The sequence below is a fragment of the Monodon monoceros genome, unplaced genomic scaffold (genome assembly GCF_005190385.1).
Source record: "Monodon monoceros isolate NGI ecotype Baffin Bay Population unplaced genomic scaffold, NGI_Narwhal_1 Super_Scaffold_22, whole genome shotgun sequence".
Taxonomy (NCBI): Eukaryota; Metazoa; Chordata; class Mammalia; order Artiodactyla; family Monodontidae; genus Monodon; species Monodon monoceros.
This window is the reverse complement of record NW_021703779.1, coordinates 31,972,920-31,982,095: the sequence shown is the minus strand read 5'-3', so window position 1 is coordinate 31,982,095 and position 9,176 is coordinate 31,972,920.

Genomic DNA, 9,176 nt, shown 5'->3' with positions numbered 1-9,176 from the left:
CAAAGACATCCATTACACAGATTTCTTGACTCTTCTCACCCATTTACTTGTCTAGATGAAAGAGATAAACAATAGAATATTTTTTTCCTGTTTCAAGAAAAAAGGCTCTTTATGATATTGAATTGGGATGACCTTATGTATGTATAAGTTTGGGAAAACTGATATATTTAAAATACTGAGTTTTCCCATTCAAAAAGCATGTTTTTCCATTTAAGTTTATCTTTATATGCATAAGTGTTGAGAGAATATTTTTCCATTATTCTTTTAAATTAGTTATTCCTAGTCCAAAAGACAGCTTAATTTATTTATTTCCATTTCATCGTGCATCTGATTCTCTTACTGAACTTCTCTGATTAGTTCTGGCATATTTTCAGTTATTCTTCAAGGTTTTCTAAGTAAACAGTTTATCAGTCTCATAAAATGGTAACTAACTAATGTTTCTTCTCCTCCTCCTCCTTATTCTGCCTCTTCTTCCCCTTCTTCTCTCCTGCTTCGTCTTTATGGTTAGAATATCTAGAATTATGTTGAATCCTTGTGTTAATGTTAGGCATCCTGACCTTGTTCCTTCCTGAAAGGAAATGCTTATAGTGTTTCAGAATTACTGTGCCAGTTGAAGAAACATGTGGCAAACTCAAAGGGAGTATTTATCACAGCTGGGTTAATTTTCTATAGTCTGGATCCCTATCTCCTCATCTCTCATTCCACCCTCTACTCCACTCTCCTCAAACTACTCTTGCAAAAGTCACCAAGGGCAAATCCAGGGGATACTTTTCAGTCTTTTCGCTAATGGAGTTTACTGCGGTATTTGATACCATTGACCCCTTCTATGATTTGTAAACACCCTCCTACCTTGTTTTCCACAAGATCCCTTTCTCCTATTTCATCTTATTTCTCTGCCCCCCTCAGGGTTCTTTCTGCACTTATCCTACAGAGGACAGGTCTCTTTTCTCTTCACGAGAGATGCACTCTCTCAGAGTTTTCTTATCCACTGACAAGTTTCTGGAACTGATCCTATAAGGTGATACCTTCCACCTCTGAAAATGTTGAAAGAGCATTACAGGTAAAGTCTGTAGCCTATGGTCCCTTTCATCACATGCACCTCCAAGCCTGGTTTGTTGGCTCTTGCCCACAGGTTTCGTGATGGATGCTTTAGAAAGCCCAAGGCTGGGGTTCAAGATGGTCAGTTTCATATGGATCCAGCCTATTGTTTTCACTCCAAGTTTCAGGATCCCATTCTTTGTCAATCAGTGCCCAGACTTTCACATGAGAAACTTAGTAAGCCTCTGACTAACTGTCAGTGTGATTCAGTAACCCACACAATGAAATTTTGCATTTGATTTTAAGCAGCATCAGCCCTGTGACCACAGAAGTAAAAGCTTCTTTTAGGAATGACAAGGAAACTCTCATCATTTTCTCTTTGTGAGCACGCAAGCGAACTCAAAAGAATCTATCCCATATCATAGTCCCTTCAGTAGTCATTACTCCCATAATAATCAAGTGCAGCAGCCACTTGAGCCCCCAAAGCACAAGTTTCATTTGGTATTTCATCACAATCAACCACAAGCGAAAGCTGGATTAATTGTGAAGCCACTGCATGCTGTTTTACTAGCATCCTGTTTCCCACTGGCAAAGAACTCAGCACTGTGCCCAAGCCCAAAGGCATGACCAAACCAAAATCCTATCTTTGAGGATCTATCTCCTGGGATCACTACCAAGTACCAAGTATGTATCAGTCTGGATTCAACCAAGAGAAGGAGACAAGACAGTAATTTGAACAGGGAAAGATTAATATAAAGAATCATTAACTATAACGGGATTGGTGTGATGATGGATTAGCTAGTAAAGAGGAAAGATAACTAAAAAATATAACAATTTATATATAAATTTCAGCCACTATGCTAAAAAAATCAGCCACTATGCTAAGGCTAAGATAGAGCACACCAGGAAGTTGCCTCTCCCCCAGGGCTGAGATCCAGACCTTCTTGGAGAGAGTGCAGGCATGGGTCACTAAATGGCAGAGAATCTGCTGTTGTAGGACACTGGCAGAAACACTTGCTGGAAATCTTCCCTCTAGGGTGAGGAGAAAAGTAGTTCATGGCTTAGTGGCTCTTCAGACACTCTGCTACACAACTGCTTGAGGGAGGGTGCGGGGAACTACTTACTGCTGCCTTCTGCTGCCCACCACATACTGCAAGAGCTGGGCGCTGGAGAAACAGCCTGTGCTGTAGTTACAGGAGCCAGAGGACCCAGCACACTGGAACCCGGAAGCAAAACGGTTCCTCCTGCAGTGTATCTCTAGCGCCCTCTGTTGAGAAAGATTCTGTGTCAGCCGGCAAAAGAAAAATTACCCACGTTCATTTTCCCAGAGCAGTCTAAAATGGTGCATCTGGAACTGAGAGGTAATAAACTGATAATCGGCACCAGAACATAAAACATAGAAAGGATTAGATTTAATCCCATCGAGCTACTGAAACTCTTGGAGTTTCAATTTTCTCCTCTTCAATAGGGAGATGATAATACCTAATAGGGCTATTATGAGGATTAGATATATTTTATATAAAACACTTATTAGAGTACTTGGCACATATTAGGAGGCCTAATATAAAGTGTTGATTACGGGGTTTTAGCAATAGTTAACATTACTATTAGCATTGAGTTCATAACATATGTATAAAATTTTGCAACTTATATTTTTAACTGAAAATCATGTTATTATTTAAAATATTTCCTAAATGTAATTGTTTAAAATTAATTTTTTAAAAATACTGAATTTCATAGATTACATAAGACACTAATTTTGATAAAAAGATAGCTAAGACAATATTACTGATTACAAAGAAAATTTTGTAGGCATTTTTCACAATATCATTTTCCTGTTTTTAAAAAATCTCAAAACCATAAGATATGTTATCCCAGAATTCAATTTCTGCCCCATCTTGTACACACACAATGATTAAATAACATTCTTCATTTTCAACTAACATTTTCAACATGATCTATTCTCTGATACAATTTTGATACTTGGCTTTGAAATATTTGAAATAAAATATTTATTAGCAGTAAATTTTGTATTAGATTATTCAGTGTGTTGTCTTTTGGATGTGTCAAGTTGGCTAGGCTAATGTCCCCATTTATCTAAACATTAATCTAGATGTTGTTATAAAGGTAGTTCGTAGATGTGATTTAAGTCCATAAACAGATGATTTTTAAATAATGTAGATTAGCAAAGATAATTGGGATGGGCCTGATTTAATCAGCTGAAAGGCCTTAAAAGCAGAGCTCGGCCTTCCTTCAAGAAGAACAAATTCTGCGTGCATACAGCAGCTTCAGGTCATGTTCCAGAGTTTCAGTCTGCCTTTCCTAATGGTCGGCCCTTTTGATTTCGAATTTGCCAAGCCAACTCCCACAACTGTGTAAGCCAATTCCTTGCAATAAATCTCTTAACATTAATTCCTATTGGTCCTGCCTCTCTGGTTGGACCTTGACTGACACACCAGAAAAGATGGAGTATTTTACTTCTTTAAATATATCAACGTTCTCAAAAGAAAAATCAGCTGTGAGCTGCTAAATAGAGAAGTTGGCACTAGTGGTAGGAAAGTAAGCAAAGCTGAGTCTAGCTAAAGAGTATTTAGATGAATAAAAACCATAAAACACACTTTGGAAGCACATTATAAATATGTCCAAACTCATCAAACCATATACACTAAAATATGTGCAGTTTTCTATACATCAATTATACGTCAATAAAGTGGTTTTTAAAAAAAGAAATTTAATTTTGTCTTCTTTGAAGTAATGTAAATGCCATGGTAAAACGTTGGTAAAAGAGAAGAATAATCTTGCCACTCTAACAAAACCACTGTTAACAGCTCTCCTTACGTGCACCTGTGTGTGTGTGAGCTGTCATCAAAGGGAAAATATAATTTTGTTTCTAAAAGCAAGTTTGGACTTCCAATTCTGGAAAAGGTAAAATGGACTTATTTCTCTCTGTTCTTCCTACAGCTAAAACACCTATATATAATACATAAAACAAACATAAAAAGACCTTCCAAAATGTTGGGGAGACTGAGGCAAATTTGCTAGGGTCCTTGGGACTTGAAGAACAGCATGGCAGGGAGCTCCCTGGGTTTTCGTTTTCATTTTGCCTCCTGTGTTCCCCAGACAGGGTGCTAGAGAAGTTCACAGCCCAGAAAAGCCAACAGGTACAGACAAAAAGTTAAATACTGTGTGATTACAGTTATATAACATTCTTGAAATGACAAAATTTTACAGATGAAGAACTGATTAATGGTTGCCAGGGGTTAGGGATGTAGGCAAGAATATGACTGTAATGGGGTAGTAAAAGGGAATTTCTTTGTCATGATGGGATTTTCTGAATCTTGATTGTTATCGTAGTTATATGAATCTATACATTTGAAAAAATGCATAGAACTGCATACATACATACACACACATACCACAAATCTATGTATGTAAAAGTAGGTGAAATCTGAATAAACCTGTAGTGTCCTTAATTGCATGGTACCAATGTCAATTTTGTGGTTTTGATATTGAATTATAATCATGTGAGATAGGGTCATTGTGGGAATCTGGAGGGAGGAAGGGTACACAGACCTCTGTATTATTCTTGTGACTTCTTGTGTGTCTATAATTATTTCCAAACAAAAATTTAAAAAATAAAAGCATATTGCTTGTTCATGTATTCAGGCCATAGCAATTGTCACTTGAACATCATTATATGTTCAAAATTAAACACTATCATCTATCTTAAGATACTCTAACAAATGCCCAAATCACAGAGATATTACAAATAACCTAATGATATATATAGAGATGCAATGAAGATACCTTAAGTCCAAAAAGTCAAATATAAAATATACGTTCTCAGCCTTAGGAAATGAGATGTCATGGTAGCTTTATACCTGAATAATTTTGGAACCTATTAGCAACTCAGTTTGTTAGATTCTAATACAGAATTTTGTCAGATATAAACATAGAATAAAATTAATTTGTGATTATTGTGAATGATAAATTATCCAAGATCTTAGTCACTTATACCTTATAGTGTCCAGTGATTTGTTTAGTTTCTTGTGTGCATGTGTATGAGTGTCTAAGTATGGGGTCTGTGTGTACGTGTAGAGAGAGAGAAGGAGAGAGAGAGAGAGAATTTTATTTTGGCTTTATTAATGTTCATAATTCAATTCTATTGCTAGGCAGAGTAAATGCAATTCAAGTTAAGTGTCTATCAATGAATTTATTAAAAAAGAAATGTGATATATAATGGAATATTATTCAGCCATAAAAAAGAAGGAAATACTGCCACTGTGACGATATGGATGAATCTGGAGGACATTATGGTAAGTGAAATAAGCCAGACACAGAAGGACAAATATTGCATGATTTCACTTATATGTAAAATCTAAAGAAGTCAAACTCATAGAACTGGAGACTAGAATGGTGGTAGTCAGCGACTGGGGGGTGGGGGAAATGAGGAGATGTTGGGCAAAGGGTACAAACTTTCAGTAATAAAATGAATAAGTTCTGGGGATCTACGATGACTATAGCTAACAATACTGTATTGTATACCTGAAATCTGTTGAGAATAAATCTTTTATATATATATATAAATTTATTTATTTGTTTATTTATTTATTTTTTATTTTTGGCTGCGTTGGGTCTTCACTGCTGCATGCAGGCTTTTCATCGCAGTGGCTTCTCTTGTTGCGGAGCACAGGCTCTACGTGCAAGGGCTTCAGTAGTTGTGGCACGCAGGCTCAGTAGTTGTGGCTCACGGGCTCTAGAGCACAGGCTCAGTAGTTGTGCTGCACAAGCTTAGTTGCTCTGTGGCATGTGGGATCTTCCCAGACCAAGGATCGAACCCGTGTCACCTGCATTGGCAGGCAGATTCTTAACCACTGTGCCACCAGGGAAGTCCCAAGAGAGTAAATCTTAGGTATTCTTACTAAGTGCGCACAGACACAAATGTTAACTATGTAAGGTGATGATGTGTTAAATAACCTGATTGTGGTAGTTACTTCACAATACAGTATATATATTTTAAATTATCATGCTGTGCACCTTAAATATATATAAATTTTAATTGTCAATTATACCTCAAGAAAGCTAAGGAAAAAAAGTGCAACTTAAATCTCAAATTTGCAGATGCTGGAGAGCTTGGCAGGCTACCTAATAAAATAGATGGATGAGAGAATCAAGATTCAAATCTTCTTGATGGACTGGAATAATGGACTGAAACTAACAAGGCAAAATTGAATTAAAAAAAAAAGACAAAATCCTGGCAAGATAATTTTTTGTCTTGTGTGTTAGAGTACAGGTTTAGTGATCAGTCTGACAGGGTTTGAATACTGGTGCTAACACTATCTGACAATGAGTCCTTGGCAATGACACATCTCTTTGTGCATCAGTTTCTTCATTTGTTGAGTGTGAATGATGGTGTTAACAATGATGCATGGTGATGCCTACATTGAAGGTTGACTGTGAACATTAAACAAAAGAACACTGAAGGGGCTTCCCTGGTGGCGCAGTGGTTGAGAGTCCGCCTGCCGATGCAGGGGACACAGGTTCGTGTCCCGGTCCGGGAAGATCCCACATGCCACGGAGCGTCTGGGCCCATGAGCCATGGCCGCTGAGCCTGCGCGTCCAGAGCCTGTGCTTCGCAACGGGAGAAGCCACAGCAGGGAGAGGGCCCCGCGCCCCAAAAAAAAAAAAAAAAAAAACAAAACACTGGAAAAGTACCTATAATTGTAACAGAGCAGAACTCTATGAGGCCTTCCCAGGATAGACGCCTCCCCCATATCCTCTGCTTAGCTCCTCTCTGAAGTACCTAGATGATATCTGATGCACATTTCCTAAGTTGTTTAACAGATGTTAATACCCCACCAAATGGAAGATGTTAACTACTTCATGACCGAGAGCACATAGCCCCCAGGCCTACTGAGCCTAAGGACTGATAATGTTAACCTCTGTGACACCACCCTATTACCTCACCATCAACCAATCAGAAAACTGTGCACAAGCTGGTCACATACCCTGCACCCACCCACCCCACCCACCCCCACCCCCCACCCCCGTCTCTCACCTTGCCTTTAGATATGCTTTGCTGAAACACATAAGGGAGTTCAGGCTTTTTGAGCACTAGGTCTCCTGGACTCCTTATATGGTACCTTACAATAAATGCTGCACTTTCCTTCACCACAACCTGGTGTCAGTTGTAAGGTCCGGGGGGGGGGGGGTGGGGTGGGTAAGAGAAAACATCGACCAGTATGAGGAAGGAGAGGCATTGGGACATAACGACCTCACCTGTTCTGGGAATCAACAAGAGACTCTAACTTCCTGCCCAGAAAACAATGGGGCTGAAGGGAAGGGAAAATGGGCTTACGCCCCACAACAGACCAACCAACACCTGGCCCTGCTGTATTCTCACCAAATAAGGAATTACCCTGTATAGCAACCCCCTCCCCCCGCAAACCACCCTTCCCTTACACCCCAATAAAAATCTCCCACGCCCAGGACTGGGCGTGACTTCTCTGGCCCCTTTCTCTCGGACCAGTGAACCTCGCCCGGGAGCGCTCCCTAACAAAGCTCACTTGAAGCTTTCCTCTGTTTCGCGGTGCCGTTTGTTAAGATCCGACCTTACATCAGTAGATTGGTTTTACTTTGTGCGGTTGAGTGGACCCAAGTTTGGTTCAGTAACATTATCATCTCTGGCACACAGTAAGTCTCAATAAATGTTTGTTATTGTTATTGCTGCTTGAAAAACTTGCATAAACGTAAAGCCTTTAAAGTCACATATAGATAAAGATGAGAAAAATGAAGAAACCATGAGCAGTGGGGCATCACAATTTCCATTTGAGCCAATCATCTGATACAACTTGGCAAGTGTAATAACTGCAGTTTAACGCACAGGCTTTGGAGGAGGACTGACCTAGAATCAAGTCCTGCCTCTAATATTTACCAGCTATGTGACTTCAGGAAAATTACTAAACCTCTGTAAACCAGGCTTTGTTTCTTCATTTCTAATAGGGAGTAATAGTAGTGACTGCATCTTAGAGGTGTTGTGAGGATTCAGAGACATTGCACAGATCTGGAACAGAGTGATAGCTCAGCAATGAAATATAATTTTATTACTATTATGTGACTGCTGTAAACACTGTCCTTTATTTCTAGAATATAGTCCAAGACTTGAATGTCATAACACTCTGGGAAACTTCTCCAATTTTCTAATCAAGAGAAGAAATATTTCCCTTAGCTTAGTGCTAATCTCTTAGCTGTGCTAAGCAGTACTTCTGGAACAGCAAGCCCTGTCCTTTCTTCCTTTGTTGACTTTCTTGGTTCCATTCCTTATGTCTACTCCTAATGTTATCTCCTGTGTTCCAGTTCTTGACAACCTTGACCAGGACTGTGGCAAATAAATGCCTTCTAAATATTTCCCCCAATGTGGAGGGCAGGCTGGAGTTGCTTGTGAGAATCATAATTTTTCAGTGGAGAGGGTTTACTGATATCAGATTACGTATATCCATATAACCACCTCCATTCTTCTCACATCTGTCAGATTCTGTCCCCAGAGCATCTCTGAGCAAAGCAGTAGGTATGTATTACCTGTTGAGGTTGTGGTAAAAGTCTCTTTTCACCTGCAACTGGACCAGGCTTTTAAAAACAATGCTTTCAATTGTGTCTTTATAGGCTACTAAGAGCACATTTATTGACCACTCATTATTTGTCAGGCATACAGTGTCACATTATATCATCAGATGAGAATAGGTCTTATGCCCATTTTAATTATGAGGAAGCTATAACTTGGAGACATAACACCACTAAAAGGAAGAAGCTAAAAAGTCAAGTGTCAGGTCTGTAAGGAATGAAAGCCCAGAAAAATGATTATTTCCTATGTGTATCTTATACTGGAGGAAAAAATAATTATCCCTCTACCCTTCTAGGTTCTTGGCTGAGACCCCCTTGTAATAAAAGACGGATTAACAGAAGAAAAACAAACAAGTTGAATAACATGTATATCTGCTGTATACATGGGAGAAACTCAACCTTAAGTATCTTCTCTAGCTAATTGACAAGGGTAGATGTTGGGAAAAGGGAAGGCCAGTTATGGGAGGTGGCCAGGAAAACCACAGTAAACAAAGGTATGGTTGTTATGTAGATTTAAA